At 40.4% G+C, this 13833-nt stretch overlaps 1 protein-coding gene across 12 annotated transcripts in view; it reads left to right on the top strand.

The window, feature by feature from the left end:
- Positions 1 to 488: 488 nt before the first annotated feature.
- The window catches only part of LOC105034376 (uncharacterized GPI-anchored protein At1g61900), a 61539-nt gene continuing 48194 nt past the window's right edge, over positions 489 to 13833 (top strand). For 8 of the 12 annotated variants that reach the window (XM_019846979.3, XM_019846978.3, XM_019846983.3 and 5 more), the window contains exon 1: positions 491 to 678. The gene's annotated coding sequence lies outside the window, so the exon portion shown is untranslated. Of the gene's footprint in view, positions 679 to 13833 lie in introns of all 12 variants that reach the window. The other 4 variants (XM_073245613.1, XM_073245614.1, XM_073245615.1 and 1 more) reach the window with 3 other exon arrangements.

Below are 13833 nucleotides of genomic sequence, written 5' to 3'. Positions count from 1 at the left end.
CAACTCACCGTACCCCACGCCTCAAAATCTAATCTCTTTTGCCACTCACTTGACCCGCATCACAGGATCTCAGGACACAAGAAAATTTAATTGTGATGCTACGAATCCCAAACGAGACCCAACACAGCAATCAATTTGGTATCAGAGTTGGGTCCCGAAGTATTCTCAACATTAATGAACACGGAACCCAAATTCAGATCCCATCAAAATGGCCGAATCAAAAGCTCTGCCGTCCATCTGGTGGACCCAAGCTCGGGCTCGGGCTCGGGCTCGATCCATATTTTCTCCAGTTACATAGTACCAATGGTAGAGGCATCTCGGTGACCTCTCAGACCGTCCGATTAGTGGACTCCACTGGCTGTTCCGCGGTAGTAATTTGGGGTCCCTGGAAGTGCATTTTGGGAAGTCGGTTCGGACAATCATTCAGATAGCCGAAATAAAGTCCCGTTTGGCATCCGCTGTAATTAAAGAAAGCTAAAAGCGCGAGAGAGGAGAGAGAGGAGAGAGAGAGAAAGAGACGTGAGCGGGGGGAGAGTGAGGAGTATAAAAAGGAGAAAGAATTGTGGCTGGAAAGGGGAGAGTAGCGAGGAAAGGAGAAGGGGAAAGGGGTTTTAGCGGAAGCGATTCGGAATCCGCATTTTGGAGCTCGATTTATGGTGGAAAAATCTTAAAAAAGAGGTATTTTTTATGGTTCGCTTTGCTGCAGATTTGTCTGATTTGTTGATTTCGTCTCCTGTTCTTAACCTAAGAACTTATTGATGAAATGTGGGAGAAAGAGTAGATGTAGAGGACGCTTGGTTGTTTTTATTGTACCATTTTTGTTCTAAAGTCTGGATTCCTGCACTGCATTGTAAAATTTTAGCTGTTTTTGGGTTTAAAGAAGGATTTTGCAGCTGTTATACGTTTGATCTGCTGATGATTGTGGATTCTGAGTTACTGTTGGATTGAAGTATGGAATGTTAGATTTTTAGTTAATATTTAGTGGATAACAGTTTTTGTTGTGTATTTTATCTGTTTCTTTTTTAGTTGTCACTTTTATGTGTGTTGTTGCTGAAATCGGTCGAGGTCGGAGAGAGGGTGACTGAGCTTCATGCAGGTTTGCTGGTGCTGGAGTAACTTGCGAAACAAATCCAAACCGGAGATTGTAGCCCCAGCGAGACCATCCGGCGCTCAAGTCAGAAAGACAAAGAATAATGAGTGGCAACGAGTTCTCTGATAGGGATTGTCTAGACTTACCTCCGGTCCTCAAAGCTCCGATTGTTTATATAGAAAGCTGTCGAATAGTTGGTTGCACAGCTGTAAGATCGTACGATCTCGAGATTGCAGGACCGTTGGACATGTTATTGTGGACGAGATAATCCTGCCCTTCATCGCTCCTACGAGATCAAGAGAGTCAGTTACGTCAGAACCTATTCATTTGTGGTGAATAGCTATTGCGTACGTCGAGAAAATAAGTCGATCGAGGCAATAGGGGCGGCTCATATGCTAAACGGACCACGCAGGCACCTCAGCTCTGCATAACAATTGGCGGCTGTGGCTGCAGCTCGAAATGAAGTACATGCCGATCCGAGTCACTCACAGTGACCGTCAATCCGAGGCACTCACGGTAACCATCGTAACATTATCCTTCTACTTCTGAGTCTGAGACTCAGACGAAAGGAGTATCCTAAAAGTGTTTCGGATTCAGAGGCGTACGTACCTCCGTATTCACACATGTCTTTGGTATTTAAAGCGAGTGACGTCAGCTTAGTGCAATTGACGTAGACGGCTATGACCAATGGGACCATTTAGGCGACGATCCTTTCAGAAATTTAATTATCTAGCGGCGACTTTTCATTTCCTTCCCCTCCTTTAAATTTGCACTTCAAGGGCGTCGAAAGGTATTAGTAACCTTCTCCTGCTCTGATTGTTTATTGTGATTTTTGAAAGCGAGATGGATCCCTAGCACGTGAAGAGGCTTCAGTTGATATCGACCCATAAGAGGCAGGCCAGGGTTCTGCCTGCTGGTCCACCGGCTCCGATGATGGGTGATATTTTGGTTTCAAATGCCGAATTGGAACTTGTGGTTAGGAGAAATTAGAATCCTGCTTCGATTGTCGAGCCTGCGATTTCTTTGTCGATGGTCACGGTGGTCACACTCGAGGAGACCCTATTAGAGTAGACATTGGTGGAGCAAGTACAGGGAGAGAATGCGAGCAACTATTCGTCAGGAGCTTCAGTGGAGGAGATACGAGCGGAGGGTGCGGTCGATCTTCTCGAAGGGATGCTGGAAGCGAGCACGGAGACTAGTGAGTCCCAAGAGCTGGTGATGGTTGTCCGATGTACCCCTATGGCTGTCCTTCATGCGGATCCCTCATAGTCGGCATTTTCTGCTCCCTTAGCGATAGAGGATCGCCAAGCCACGGCAAAACTCCTGAGGGATTTTCTTCCTTCGTTCGAGGGGTAGCCTTTGGATGGACGAGGAGCGCAGCAGCAAATGTTGGGCACCCTTAGATCTCCCATCCAGGTATAAGGTCTCCAAATACTTTTTCTTCAATCTTCTACCACTTGCAACAGTTTTGATGTTTATTTATAAAATTTTGCACATGTGGGACATTATCTTGCTAATTTTATCGGCTCTACTTTTGATGATCCATCCTTGGAACTTACGGTGGTGAGGGAGGAGATTGACTTGTTGAGATATCAATTGGAGCAGATGGAGAGCAAGAACGACAAGCTGGCAAAGGAGCTCGACTCTTCTGAAGAGGCCCTCCATGAAGCCCAGGAGACAATTAGTCGTCGAGATGAGGAATTGAGGCAGACTAAAAAGTAAATTGAGGCTCTCGAACGACAGAGATTTAGAGTCGGAAGGAAGGTCGAAGATCTCAAGAGATAGATTGAAGGTCTTGAGAGACAGAGGTTAGAGACTGAGAGAGACTGTCACCGGACCCGTGATGATTTGGAGCAGCTAAGGAGGACACTCAAAGGAAGGAGAAGCCGAGATCCTTTTTTATCTGAAACTCATCTTCGAAGGAGTTCCAGCGAGGGCCCATCCAAGAGGGCCTGGACTTTAAAAGGGACGAGCCATGGAAAAGAATGCCTCAGGGAGATGGGCGCTCTACTCTTAAAGGGGTCCAGGCATCTCCAAAGCTACCTGCTGAAACTCAAGAGACTCTGTCAGAAGTGGAGCATTTGAAGAAGTTGGAGAAGAAGGTAAACCATAAACTCCTCCGGGGTAAATTCATAGAGCAGCGGCTTTTACTAAAAAATGCTGAAAATAGGGAAAGTCGGTTGGCTAAAAATGGAGCCAAAATCATAATCCAAGCTTGCAAGGCGGTGTTCTTCGTGGGCTTCGAGAAGTGTAGAACCATCACTCGGGCATATTTTCCCCCAGTCCATGTCGAGCCCCCACAAATCGACTGTCCGGATGAGAGTTTGTTGGCTGTGGCGGTAGATAGTGCGGAGAGATTTGTGAGGACATCCCACTTTCCTATCGAGGTGAGTAAAATCAATGCAGCTGTTTAGACCGAGAGAGATGTCGGCACCGAGGAAGACTGTTTTGGAGATAGTTGCCCCGGTGATGCTTTCAAGTAGTGATTCGTGTCTCCTCTTTTTTTTTATCTTTTGTAATTTGAGCCTTCCAGTCTTGTAACAGAATTTAGGAACATATAAATGCATTTGTTTTTAGTTCCATGTATGGATGGATACGAGTCATGCTCTGAAGCATACTGATCGAGTGTCAATACATACTAGGCACCTGGCTACAACTGTTGTACAGATTTTGAAAAGATTGGAATTCGAATCGTGTCCATATGGGAGGTGTTGGTGCACGTTTTTGCACATCCCCTCGAAAGTGGCGTAAAGCATGATTTGCCTGCCATTGGCTTTAACTACCAAATTGGCGGTAGAAATTATATCCGCCAGTGGTCGCCACGCGTCGTGCGTGCGTTCGCCTTCCGTCGATTCATGTCTCCTGCAATTAAAGCACTGATGGGAGACGGCCTTTGGAGGTTTCGTTGGTTTAGGAACTATTTAAAGCCTCAAACAAGATCAGATGTAGGCTCTGCAGAGTTTCTGATCATTTTTCTCCTTCTATTTTGGCGTAGGCGCTTCTTCTTTCTTCCACCATCTGTGTTTTTCTTCCCAGGCGAGAGAAATGGTCTCTAGAGATTCTGACTTCGCACTACTAGGATTTCGATCCGAGCTATTTGAGAGGGACATAGTAGTGCTTCATGAACAGTATCAGATCCCTCCGACATTCCAGCTAAAAGTTCTGGGTCCGGACAATCGAGTTTGCCAACCACCTCTGGGACGGATGAGCCTTTACAATGAGTGTTTTCGGGTAGGGTTGTGACTTCCTTTCCACCCTTTTTTTGTGGCACTCCGATTCTTTGAGATATTGTTGTGCACGATTCTGACGAACGTATGGCGGCATATCTATGGCTTCGCTACAGTATGTCTTGGTTGGGATCAATCCTAGCGTTACATTCTTCTGCTTCCTTTTCAGCCTCAGACGGCATCCAGACTCGCACGGGTGGTGGTATGTGACTCCACAGAAGAGGAAGGATGGCTTTCGTTTATTATTTTCGGGTGTACCTTCTGTCATCCATGGTTGGAAACCGCGGTTTATCTTCATCTCTCAGACATCAGACGAAGATTGAAGCTTCGTCACTTGAGGCGAACCACAAGAGGACGCGCTAAAGGAGCCCCCGACGAATGAGCATGTGGAGTAGGATTTGGCAATTCTGCATGGCTTCAAGGTCCCAGATCTAAAAGAGCTGTTGTCGGCCTAGATACTATTCAATGTCGGCATCAGCCAGATTGCTCTTCAAGATATATGTGAGTCGGCTGCTTAAGCCTTGCATTCTTTTAATTTTCGTTACTTCTCCCTTGATAATTTGGTCGTCTCGATTGCAGAGGTGGTTGCTGGGAAGAGCCCAAGTCCGCCAAAGAAAATGGAGAAGGTCCTACGAAAAAGGATAACCGAGCCCACAGGTGGGTGGAGCACCTGTGTCAGAGTTGGGAGTACGCGCAGCCAACTCTAGAGTCAGAAGAATCCAAGCCTCCTTGTGCTGGCGACTCTGGAATCATGTGGGTGCATGGTGGCTCGCTAGCGGCCTCGACTACCGTGGGCAACCAAGAGGTCCAGGCAGACTAAGGCTTGGAGAAGGTAATTTTAAGCTTGCCCGCTCCTCCAAGTTCATCGGCTCAACTAGTATGCCCCATTGTTGATCCCTCAGGCGAGATGATAGTTGAGGCGTGTTGGTGCGTCTGGAGTTGCACCAGCCACTTTGAGGCTCGAGGCTTCAATCTTGAGGGATCTCAGATTAGCGAGTGAGTTGCTCTCCAGAATGTTCCTTCCTGCTGACGCAAATGAGCTGCTAAACATTCCTCAGAAGAGATGAGAAAAGCAGCTGTGAACTGCCTCATCTGGATATGCTGGAGCTCCTACAATTTCATTTACTTTGTATATATGTCTAGTGTTTAATCACAAGGATTTTTTTTTTTACCAGCTCACCCATTATTTAAATAGGTACATACGGAGTTTCCATGAGCTCGCAAAGGAGAAAAAAGTTCGAGCTCGAGGTCAGGATACTCAAAGGTGCAAAGGAGAAGGCTAAAAGGGAAGCTGGAGAGGCCTCCATGAGAGCCGACACCGTCGATAGGAGAGTCGAGGATGCTGAAGCTGCATTAAAGGGAGCGGTCGAGGAGAACTCCCGATTGCTGGGGAAATAAAGGAGCTCGAGGTCCAACTAGAGGTAGTGGAGAAGAAGGCAGGGGAGGCTGCTTCCAAGGCTGTTAAAGACTTTCGAGCCTCAGAGGAGTTTGAGGACGAGAAAGCCGAATATTCTGCTGATGCCTATGATGCTGGAAAGCAGTTAATCTGGGACAGAATCACTACCAAGTATTCGGAATTGGATCTGGACTTATTAGAGGAAATCTGGGATCCTATCACAGTGGATGTCTCTGTTGGGTTCCGGCCATGCAGCGGAAAGAGATTTTTAAAATTTTAAAAACAAACAAATCAATAGCTTTATCAAATAAAACTATTGAGCCATAATCCAAAATCTAGAATCACCTTGCCGATATCGATAAAACAAAAACAAGCATGCAAAAGAGATAGAATTTTTACTTTCACCAAAAAAAGATGAAGTGGCATGTTGGTGTTCTCCACGAGACTTTAAAGTAGAAGTCCTCCAACGGTGATCCACACGGAAGTTGGTCAAGGTTCTTCCTAATTGGTGTGCTGCCGCAGCTTTTTTTCTCAAGAACACTGCTGGCTTCGAACTCGTGGTACGATCGCGCCAAAGCCCAGTTGCTCTCGAATTTGCCATCAGAATGGTACCAAGAAGACACTCTTCAGATGTCTCACAATCTAGGATTTGATTTTTGGTTCCAACACATAGAAAAATCAAATCCTAGGGCGCACAAGCAACATTTGCTAAAAATCTCATCACCCTTCTTGCAATTTTTGCCACTCAATTTTTTCTTATTTTTTTTCAGATTTTTTTCAAATTTTTTTTTATGATTTTCACGTCCTTAATTTTTGGTTTCAACCCAAAATCATAGCAGGTAGTCATGTGAGACATCCCATATAAATAAGGGACCAAGGGATGTGTCATGGGATGAAAGGGCGTCAACCTTTGGCGCTCCATCTTCTCACATGGTGAATAAATTCATCGTGTGAAATTATGGTGCATAAGATACTTCTCACAGAACGACTTTCCTTCTTCTATGTGCCATAAAAGTCCCACTTAAATTTGGCGACAAATCAAAGGACTTTTGGTTGAGTAATTAAGGCAACGCGTATGGTTAAGAGCCTTCATGAAGGACTCTCCAACTTCACACGCTAATTTGAGGTGGGCGGCATTTATTTTTTGGCGTGGCTTCTGGTGGGTGCAGAGGAGTCCTTCTCCACTGGAAACTGTTTCAAATTGGGTAGGAAACCAATTAAGATAGATCCAATCCCATTAGGTCAAAGACAACTGGTCTAGATTAGCTTAAACACTTTGATCTAAACAATTTAAGAACTTGAGTTAATACAATGTGCTAGCATATCAAATTAACCTATAAAATTTACAGTAAACTTTAATTAAATTAGATCAAGGCCAAATCTTAAAGTGTGTGATCCATTGGGTTCCAAATCTAGCCAGCAGTAGATTAAGACTTTTGACGTAACCCTAATTCGATGAGATTAGATCATCCGAAGAGTCCAATCAACTTGGATTCTTTCAAATTTATTTCAGAATTAAACTCTTTTAATTCTGACGAATCTATAAGTCAAGATTGATGTCTAGCAATGTGTCATGACTATCCGGAAGATTTGAAATTTTGATGAAAAATAATCAAAATATCTTTCAGTGGTAAGTTACCGTGTAATTCAATCATTCAGTCAAACAACATTCTAGATGAGTTGTGGGCATTGAAAAATATCAAATTCAATCACTTATCTTTATGTATCTCGATCTGAAGACGATGATTCAGTTGATGATGCATTAGAAACTTTTTTTAATCATTATCCTGCTTTAGCCAAAGATTTCCGAATCAACGACCTATGAGATCATATAGGATGTTCGCTCTCCTTATTAGGAGTGATTGATCCCTTATTGATTACTCACAACCTCTGTGCACTCTTCACCATATCCAGAATACTTCATACAAGTATCAAAGAATCAAGTTAGGAAGTAAACCAAAATATGGATTCAAGTACACAAGGTATATAGTGATCTCAGGTCAAAGGATCACTTACACAACTCCACTAGAGAATCATCAGTTGACATGTAAATAAAACTCCATCTGATATTCTCTTGTAGGTCAATTCAGTGAACTCATTCTCTAATGAGCATCCATATCCTTGTATTTGTATCACCACATAAGTGGTTGTAAGATCAACCACCCTTATTTTTGAGCATACATAGGACATGCTAGTCTTACTGGTACCATTGATCTCCGATTCAATGTATCAATGACTAGGAATATTTTAGGTCAGAGCTATCAAGGATTTAGATCTCATTGGGTGATCTCATCACGGTGCTAACACTATTGTCCGGATCTATAAGGTTCATTATAATATTAAGAATAATAAGATACAGCATATAATGAATCAAAAATATCTATTTTATTAATAATATAAATGTCAATTACATAAGTCTAGAAGATAAATTATAAAAAATATCTTATCGCATCCTATATGCGATTGGCTTGTAAGGCATTATTCTTTTAATCTCCCACCTGCACTAAAGCCAATGTCCCTATATTTGATGTCCATACTATCAAGGTGGCGGTCAAACTGCTGCATTGACAAGGCCTTAGTGAACAGATCCGCTATATTGTTCTTGGTGTCAACTCGCTCCACGATTACATTGCGTCTTTCGACTATCTCTCGAATGAAGTGGAACCGTCTTAGGATGTGCTTGGATTTATGATGAGATCTTGGTTCTTTGGCTTGAGCAACTGTCCCAATATTATCCAATAAGGGGCACTGGTTGTTCAGTCTCTGGAACTACACCCAACTCTGTGATGAATTTTTTCATTTAGATGGCCTCCTTAGCAGCCTTATTTGTAGCAATATATTTAGCCTCAGTGATCGAGTCAGCAACAGTTTGCTGTTTGAATTTTTTCAACTTACTGTACCACATACAAGATGAACATATACCTAGATATAGATTTGCTATCATCTGGATTAGATTGAAAACTAGAATCGGTATAACCTTTCAATTTTAAATCAGATCCACCATATATCAGAAAAACATCTCGAGTCCTTTCAAGTACTTGAGTACGTTTCTCATAGCTTTCCAATGATCCTCTTCGGGATCAGTCTGAAATCTGCTTACAATGCCCAAGATATAAGCCACATCAGGCCTAGTACATAACATAGCATACATGATTGATCTTACTGCCGAAGCATAAGGAATAAAATTTATTTTATCTCTCTTCAGGTGTCTTAGGAGACATCTTCTTAGAGAGTTGTATGCCATGATCTATGGGCAAGTAACTTCTTTTATTTTTTTTCATGTTGAACCTCTTCAACACAAGGTCAATGTACCTAGATTGGGACAAACCTAGCATTTTTTTTGATCTATTTCTATAGATCTTTATACTTAGTATATAGGATGCCTCATCCAAGTCTTTTATGAAAAACTTTTGTGATAGCCATGTCTTGACCGATTGCAACATCGGAATATCATTCTCAATGAGGAGTATGTCGTCCACATACAAGACCAAGAAGACAATAGTACTCTCTCTATTCTTTTTGTACACACAAGGTTCATCCATATTTTTGATGAAGCCAAATGATTTGACTGTCTCATCAAAATGGATGTTTCAGCTCCCCGATGCTTGCTTTAATCTATATATGGATCTATTCAGCTTGCATACCTAATTTACTCTCCCACTTAAGACAAATCCTTCTGGCTGAGTCATATAGACTTTTTTCTCAAGATTTTCATTGAGGAAGGCAGTCTTGACGTCCATCTACCAGATCTCATAGTTATGGTATGTTGTTATAGCAAGCAATATCCGAATAGATTTGAGCATGGTTACCGGTGAAAATGTTTCTTCATAATTAACATCTTATTTTTTTTTGAAATTTTTTGCCACTAGCCTGGTCTTATAGACTTCTATCTGGCCATCTGCTCCAATCTTCTTTTGAAGACCCATTTGCAGCCTATTGGGGTCACACCCTCAGGCGCATCAACCAAAGTCCATACTTGGTTGTCATACATGGAGTCCATTTCGGATTTCATGGTATTAAGCCACTTGTCAGAGTCACTATTCATGACAGTTTTCGAATAGGTCGTGGAATCATCATTCTCAATGATGTGGGATGTGTTATTATTCTCAATGACAAATCCATACCTTAGTGGTACATTACGCACTCTACTCGACCTTCAGAGAGGAAGTATGTGTAGTGGCTTTGTCTCAACAATGGACACATCTGGTTGAGAACTATTTGGTGAATCCTGGATGGGTTGTAGATTTTGAACTTCCTCAAGTTCAACAGACTTTCCACTGTCTCCTTTTTGGATAATTTTTTTTCAAAAAAATGATATGCCTACCAACAAACATCTTTTGTTGAGTAGGATTATAGAAGTAGTATCCTATACTCTCTTTGGGGTAATCTACAAATCTGTATTTTTTTGATTTACTATCCAGCTTATATCCATGATCATTTTTCATATAAGTTAGGTAACCTCAAATCTTAAGATGCTTAAGATTGGATTTTTTTTCTTTTCATATTTCATATGGTGTACTAGAAATAGATTTAGAAGGCACTTTATTTAAGATATACGCTGCAGGCTCGAGGGCGTATTCCTAAAAGGATATCGAAAGATCCGTGAAACACATCATGAACCGCACCATATCTAATAAGGTACGATTCTTCTCTCCGTAATTTCATTTAATTGTGGAGTATAAGGAGGTGTTCATTGAGAGAGTATTCCATTTTGTTTTAAATAATTGAGAAACTCATTAGACAAGTATTCTCTTCGATTAGATCGAAGAGTTTTAATACTTTTACCAGTTTATTTCTCAACCATTCTTTGATATTCTTTAAATTTGTCAAAGGCTTCGGATTTATATTTCATTAAATACACATCCAAATTTAGATCTATCATCAGTAAACGTGATGAAATAAGAGTATCCATCTCTAGCTTGAGTCGACATTGGACCACATACATCAGTATGTACAAGATCCAATATGTCACTCGCCCTTTCTCCATATCCAGTAAATGGAGTCTTGGTTATTTTTTTCATGAGGCAAGATTCACAAGTTCTATATGATTCATCATCATAAGGATCAAAGAAATTATCTTTGAATAACTTGTTAATCCTTGACTCATTTATACGGTCAAGTCAGCAGTGCCAGAGGTATGTGATATTCACATCCTTTCTCTTTCTTTTCTTTATATTATCAATATGAAATACATTATCATTAAGAGAAAGAAGTAAAAGACCATTATCAATAAAAGCACTTCCATAATATTCATTAAAAAAAAATATAGAACAATCATTTTTTTTGCATTTATTTCAAAACCTTGTTCCAATAACAATGGTACTGAAATAATGTTTCTAACAACATTAGGAATATAATAACAGGTCTTCAATCCAAAATTTTGCCCGAAGGCAACTTCAAAATCTTGGTTTCTATGGCTTCGGTCTGAATGAACTCTTTACTAGCGCCGAACAGCTCGAAGTCACCTTTATTCAGACTCTTTATTTCCTGTAGATCCTGCAACGATTTGCAAAGGTGTGAGCCACAGGCAGTATCCAATACCCAAAAATCTGACATTGAAGTACTTAATGATAAATTAGTTTCTATCAAATACAAACTTTTAGCAACGTTTGTCGGTTTCACGGTTGCAAGGCCCTCCTTGCAATTTCTCTTCCATGGCCCTCCTTGCCACAGTAATAGCCAGTACCTTTAGCGGAGATCTTCGTCTTTTTCTTGGAGATGCCAGCCTTAGGATTCATCTTTTTCTTAGAATCCTTCTTGAATCCTTCTTTGCTTTCTTCTTGTCGATCTTATCAACAAGAAGTATTGGATCCTTTTCACCTTTGAAATGGCTCTCTGCTGTTTTCAGCATGTTCAGTAGTTCTGGCAGGCTGATGTTCAGTTTGTTCATATGATAATTTATGACAAACTGAGAAAAAGAGTTAGGGAGAGATTGCAGGATCAAATCCTGGCTCAGTTTACCATCCATGGCAAAATCCAGTGTTCCAAACGAGTGATCAAATCAATCATCTTTAAGATATGCGTTTGCACAGAGATGCCTTCAGTCATGCGTGCACGGAACAACTGCTTTGATATCTCATATCGAGCAGTTCGAATTTATTTCCGATATAACTCCTTGAGATTAAGGAGTATAGAGGGAACATCCATGTCCTCATGCTGCCTCTGAAGCTCGTTGCTCATGGAGGCAAGCATGATGCATTTGACAGTCACACTGTCATCTTTTTACATCTTATATGTGCTCCTTTCCTCGGAAGCATCTTCCCCAAGGGTATCTGGTGCAGGTGTATTCAGAATGTAGAAGACTTTCTTCTGAGTGAGAATAATTCTCAAGTTCTTTAACCAGTCGACATAGTTAGGTCCGGTCAACTTATTTGCATCTAAGATGTCTCTAAGTGAAAGTGAGAATGCCATGTGTGTAATTAATCTACAATAACAAGAACACAATATAAGTGGACGACTCATGATGACATTCACAACTAGACTAAGATTTTATCTAATTGTGTTTCTCACTATTTTATCGAACTTCATAGCCTCAAATATGAAAATCGAGAAACATACTAATGTTTCTTAGTAGGGTTGAGATCTCTATTCCTGATAAACATCTTGTGGATAGCACAACAAGTATTCATGAGTTCAAGAGTAGGTAACTCTTTACCAATTATACCTTTACAATTCTCAATATTTTTCTCTCTGGCCTCTAGATCAATATAGCCTTGTGGATAGCACAACAAACTATAATGTTCTAGTAAAGTTGACCTTTCAATCCCATATGGTTATACTTAAACAATGCTGTCTTTGTGGATAGCACAACAAAGCAACACTATTTAAAATATGCCATAAGCATCAATATCACTCGATCAACATCATGTCAATTTCTATAGTAAGCCTTGTGGATAGTACAAAAACTCACTAAGATCTTAACATACTCTATCGGCCAAGTTTGAAGGAAGGCCCTTGTAGTGTCTATATCAATAATCAATCTAAATATGAAATTCAATAAGACCAAATTGGCTAGGTCAGTAAGTGGGAGGCTTCCATAGCTATTTTAAACACCAACAGAATTGGCTAGACCAGCATACGGATCTAATTAAAAAATCATCTTTTACACTTTCTTCGACACCAATTGATCTAAAGTATTCGACTTTTGAATTGAAAATGAATCTCGACATTACAACTTAATATAATTTTTAAAAAGATCTTTGAATTTGTCTTGGCACATCCTAACTACGACTATATAAAATGTACTTTACAAATTATACAATTTGGAATGAAATCACAAAATATAATAGTAATATATAATCATGCCAAAAATCAAATAAGGGTGCAATTGAAGTCATAACACATGACAAGCATATTCAAGTAACTAAAGCAAACCCTAATCATATTAGGTATGCATAACACCCTTAACTGTACATCGATTTAAGCATCAAGCTATCATGATAATATAAATTTTAAATTATCATAAATTCATAATTCTAATAATTGAAATTAAGATCATGGTACACAAAGTCAAAAATATTTTTGAGATTAAAGATCGATGCTAAAAATCAATGCAACATTTTTGGCAATATATGATCAATAATAATTCTATGCAATAATTTTGCACTTGTTTGATCGAATCAGACAAAGATGGCTCTGATACCACTGTTGGGTTCCGGTCATGCAGCGAAAAGAGATTTTTAAAATTTTAAAAACAAATAAATCAATAGCTTTATCAAATAAAACTATCAGTGGAACTCAAAACCTAGAATCATTTTGCCGATATCGATAAAACAAAAACAAGCATGCAAAAAAGATAGAATTTTTACTTTCACCAAGTGTTTTTCACGAGACTCTAAAGTAGAAGTCCTCCAATGGTGATTTACATGGAAGTTGGCTAAGGTCCTTCCTAATCGGTGCGCTGCCGCAGCTTTTTCTTCTCAAGAATACTATCGGCTTCGAACTCATGGTACGATCGCACCAAAGTTCAGTTGCTTCCGAACTTGCCACCAAAATGACATCAAAAAAACATTCTTCAGATGTCTCACAACTTAGGATTTGATTTTTGGCTCCAACACATGGAAAAACTAAATCCTAGGGCACACAAGCAACACTTGCTAAAAATCTCACCACCCTTCTTG

The sequence above is a fragment of the Elaeis guineensis genome, chromosome 11 (assembly GCF_000442705.2).
Source record: "Elaeis guineensis isolate ETL-2024a chromosome 11, EG11, whole genome shotgun sequence".
Taxonomy (NCBI): domain Eukaryota; kingdom Viridiplantae; phylum Streptophyta; class Magnoliopsida; order Arecales; family Arecaceae; genus Elaeis; species Elaeis guineensis.
The sequence above is the reverse complement of the archived record's forward strand: the minus strand, read 5'-3'. Positions and strand labels throughout refer to the sequence as shown.